This window comes from Sphaerodactylus townsendi, linkage group LG08 (assembly GCF_021028975.2).
Source record: "Sphaerodactylus townsendi isolate TG3544 linkage group LG08, MPM_Stown_v2.3, whole genome shotgun sequence".
Taxonomy (NCBI): Eukaryota; Metazoa; Chordata; class Lepidosauria; order Squamata; family Sphaerodactylidae; genus Sphaerodactylus; species Sphaerodactylus townsendi.
The window spans coordinates 114,837,235-114,842,204 of NC_059432.1; the positions used below are offsets into that span (position 1 = coordinate 114,837,235).

The window sequence follows — 4,970 nt, forward strand, 5'->3', positions numbered from 1 at the left end:
GAAAAGGTTCGCCATCTCTGCCTTAAATAAACTGAGAAATACCTGTAGATTTGGGGGGTGGAGCCTGAGGAGGGTGGGGTTTGGAGAGGGGAGGAGCTTCTATGGAGTGCTGTGTGGTTTCCGGGCTGCATGGCCGTGTTCTAGCAGCATTCTCTCCTGACGTTTCGCCTGCATCTGTGGCTGGCATCTTCAGAGGATCTGATAGTTGGAAAGGAAAGCAAGTGGAGTATATATACCTGTGAGTAAAGGTCAATAAGGTGAGGGCATCTGAATAGGAGTGGCCTGGCAAGTGAGTAACAATGGAGATAGCAAGGTCAATAGGTGAGGCATCTGAATAGGAGTGGTCTGGCAAGTGAGTAACAATTAAGTGTAGCATCTATGGAGTTTACCTTTCAAAGCAGCCATTTTATCCAGGGGAGCTGATCTCTGCTACCTGGAGACCAGTGGTAATCCCAGGAAATCTCCAGCCCCCACCTGGAGGTCGGTCACCCTGATATAAAATGCATGCAGAACATCTGACGACGTAGGCCTTGTTCTTTTTGTTCATGAAAGCTAATTCCCAAATAAAAGTTGACCTAGATCTGTTTATTTCTCTTCAAGCTGACCAATCCAGCTACCTCTTTGTGGTCGCAATAGATGAAGCACAACCATTCTGACCATATCTGTTCTCCATCCATTCAGAAAAGGGGAGAATGCTCCCACAGAATGGACTCTTATTAAAAAGAGGGTCAGACAGCTTGCCCACCCTACCCTTCTTGGCGCCCCTGTGCAATCTGACAAGCTGCTGGAGTTGTGAAGCACTTCTGTTTCTTGAGACAAGATTTGTGTCCAGTCTGAGTTAGTGTATGCTCTGCCACTGTAGATTTCTCAGGTTGGTAACACATCCACATCAGCACAGTTTTAATCAAAAGGAAGCAAAATTGAAAATAAACAAAATCTGGCTACCTGTGCTAAAAAACATCAAAGCCGAACTTCAAAAACTTCAGAAGACTCCTCAAAACGACCACCACGCCTCTTCTTGAACAGTTGACAGTTAACATCATGAACATTTCCCACTCCAACACTGAGACCAGAATAAGCATATTCAGACCACTGCTACATAACCCGAAAACCTCCCAACAAAAATATTGTTAAGTTCTAAATGGAAGCAGAAAGAGATGCAAAATTCAACGCCAAGTACACACAGCGGCAAACCTGTAACTTTTTTTTTATTTTTAAAAAGTCCAACAGCTTTAGAATAGATCCAAATGTAGTTAACTTCTCCAAAAAAAATACCAAAAAGTACAGTTTTAATCATACTATCCTTAAATACAAATTAGCTCTCTCGAGATGCATTGCATCAATGGTTTGCATCCATGTTGATGCAAGAAAAGGAATATTACTTTTTTTGTTTTTAACTGCATCCTGGTCAAAACAAAACGCAGGATGCTCATCAGCGGTACAGTCTACGTCAACGCTAACAGACTTCTTTAACAGAACTCCTACTAACAAATTTTTTTTCAAAAAGCAAAAACTTGTGTTACGCTCTAAACTTTTCCCATTGCCAAGGTACAGAACATATCCCAAAGAATTAAAAACAGAAGTAGTTGAACATCAATGGTCATGAACATATGACTGTTTCAAAACTGACTGCAGAAAAGAGTGCCAAACAAAAGAGATTTCCCCTCTTGAACTCCGGCATAAACAATTTACATGGGGATTTAAAAAAGAAAATAAACTAACAAACCCACGGATCTCATTCTGCAAACCGTGCCCCTGTAGACTGCGGGAGGGAGGGAAATAAAATAGTATCTGTTTATCCAGATGTACATAAATGAATCAGTGTGGGACATTTTTAGACCTGGATGCTATTCATAAGCAGCTGCGTTGCATGTGCCACGGCTCCAAACACAACTAGCCTCAAACAGCTTTCGATGCCAATAGGCGTTTTCTGTCCACCGCGGACATTATGACGCATGGTCCACATTCAAGAAACCAGTCAATGCATGTGAAGTCTGGAAAGCCGTCTCCACAACTTCTGATCTCTTGATACAACAGGACAGCCCCTCGAAACACCTGAATGTAAGCCTGATGAAACCAACCCTAAGGACTGGGTCAAAATTCACATTTCAGAAAAATCACCAAAGTCATTTGTCAAGCCATGTCTAATGGTCGTCGAATCACAGTCTCGGCTCGCAAAGCCCTGAAGCGAAGAAGAATTTGTGACGGTCAATAACGTTTCGCCCCATCGAAACAGACTGATTTCTCAAAACGCACGGACGCCCCCCTCCCCTTCTCACCACGGCCTCGTTCTTTATTGTAAGAGTGATGACAATCTGGCTGCCACACCTTTCGGAATCCAAGCGCTGCTGGAAAGTACTGGGTTTTTATTCTACCTCTTCGAATTTTCCTAAAAGTTGAGCTTTCAATAGCAGATGCAGGGCAGAAACCAGGAAAGGGGAAGTTATCTTCATGCTGAACTTTGTGCTGAATAGGAGAGCGAAGGGCCGTGAATGAAATGTCATGATCTTCAGTTTCGCTGTGGAGCTAGGACCAACTACCATCATCAATACCATTCTCGGCCAGTTGCGTCAGGGTACTAGAACAAAAATATTTGCTTGTCCCCCTCCTAGTCGGGGCTACACGGAATCTTTTCCCATCGCGGCAACATGACACCATCTATCAAGTATACTGAATATTCTCTTTTCATGGCCCAATATCATGCCAAGGATTTAACTATTCAAAATAAAGACAGTTTTTAAAAAGTGGGGGGGTGAGGGGGAGAGATATTCAGTTTCATCAGCATCTTGACACAAAGTCCAACATATCCCAGTCTTTTCTGTTCACTGTTAGTTCAGTTTCTTAGAAGGAGAGGGCATCCATGTCTGGGCGTTTCTCTGTTGGCCCCTAGCCCACAGTCACAAAACGACTGCCTTTGTTCTGAGAGAGGGCGGTTCTTTGTTCCTTCAGGATACCAAAGCGTTCGTTGAGAGTCATGTTTGTCTGAAACAGAGCAAGCATGGGAGGTTGTTACTTAAGAGGGACACAAAGAAAAAAAAATCTGGTGTCCTGTTAAGATTTCATCCGTTTGCTAAATACTCTATTAAATCTAACACTGTTCTTATATTGTCTCTACTGTATCTACCAGCCATAAACCCGACTTGATCTTCTGCATGAATGTATCGTATCTGAAAGACCGCCTCTCCCCCTACGCGCTGCTCCTTTGAGCAGGGTCTTCTGCAAGTGCCAATCCACAGATGGGCAAAAGCCACAGCTACCTGTACACGTGGCTGCTCTGTTGTGGCCCTGCCTTTTGGAACGGCCAATCATAGGAGGCTTTCTGGAGGAGAAGTCGATCTATGGCTACCAATCTTGATCTGCCTTGATCTCAGATTGCAAATGCCTTAGCAGACCAGGTGCTCAGGAGCAGCAGCAGCAGGCCATTGCTTTCACATCCTGCAGGTGAGCTCCCAAAGGCACCTGGTGGGCCACTGCGAGTAGCAGAGTGCTGGACTGGATGGACTCTGGTCTGATCCAGCAGGCTCGTTCTTATGTTCTTATGCTAACTATGGGAAACTGAATTATTCAAGGGGGCTTTTCTACACAAGTAATACAGCTACACTGTACTAAAGGATTCAAAACATTATTTGGATAAATTTTAGGGACTGTGATCTATGCTACTGTACATACCTTGCTGAACCTACTATGACTATGTCATATTTCCATCATTAAGTGGGACATGTTAATATGTACGCTTGGCTTTAGTTCTGGTTTCAGTCTTCTGGTCGGCTTTACAATTCCTACGGCACCGTTCACTCAATTGTATTGACTCACTGTGCTGTAATCTGCCTTGAGTCCAAGTGAGGAAGGCAGACTTTAAATATCGTGAATAAATAAAATAAAAGATCAACTGAGCATCAACTGGAGGCACGTGATTGTAACACTGAGGAACCCACCTTGGGGGACACACAAGATCTCTGATCCCAAGCCATCAAAAGTCAAGGTTTTCAAAATGGAGGATCAGTCCTCTATTTCCCTCAAGAGAGCACATGTTTCTGTCCATAAAATTTGGCTATTCAGCCTAGCGAAGTATGCTTCTTGGTACGCCGCCCTGAGCCCTTCAGGGGAGGGCGGTTTATAAATATAATAAATAATAACAATAACAACAACAACAACAACAATAATAATAACAACAACAACAACAACAACAATAATAATATTATAATAACAACAACAATAATAATATTATAATAACAATAACAATAATAATAATATAATAATAATAATAATATAATAATAATAACAATAACAAACAATAACAATAACAATAACAATAACAATAACAATAATAATAATAATAATAATAATAATAATAATAATAATAATAATAATAATAATAATAATAATAATAATAATAATAATAATACTTTGCTACGATTCACCATTCTGGGCCTTGACAAACTAACAGCTCCCTGAAACCCTGGGACTTTGCTCCAAATAAGAACATAAGAAAGAGCCTGCTGGATCAGACCAGAGTCCATCTAGTCCAGCTCTCTGCTACTCGCAGTGGCCTACCAGATGCCTTTGGGAGCTCACAGGCAGGAGGTGAAAGCAATGGCCTGCTGCTGCTGCTCCTGAGCACCTGGTCTGCTAAGGCATTTGCAATCTGAGATCAAGGAGGATCAAGATTGGTAGCCATAGATCGACTTCTCCTCCATAAATCTGTCCAAGCCCCTTTTAAAGCTATCCAGGTTAGTGGCCATCACCACCTCCTGTGGCAGCATATTCCAAACACCAATCATCTGTTGCGTGAAGAAATGTTTCCTTTTATTAGTCCTTATTCTTCCCCCCAGCATTTTCAATGGATGCTCCCTGGTTCTAGTATTGTGAGAAAGAGAGCACAATTTCTCTCTGTCAACATTTTCTACCCCATGCATAATTTTATAGACTTCAATCATATCCCCCCCTCAGACGTCTCCTCTCCAAACTAA

The 4,970-nt window shown here is 42.2% G+C and overlaps 1 long non-coding RNA gene across 1 annotated transcript; it reads right to left on the reverse strand.

Annotated features, from left to right (window-relative positions):
- Nucleotides 1-1,191: 1,191 nt before the first annotated feature.
- On the reverse strand, nucleotides 1,192-4,198 carry LOC125438084. Its single transcript, XR_007245290.1, has 2 exons — nucleotides 3,936-4,198; nucleotides 1,192-2,982 (listed from the first exon to the last, which is right to left on the reverse strand). It is a non-coding gene; the product is annotated as an uncharacterized LOC125438084 (long non-coding RNA).
- Nucleotides 4,199-4,970: the final 772 nt, after the last annotated feature.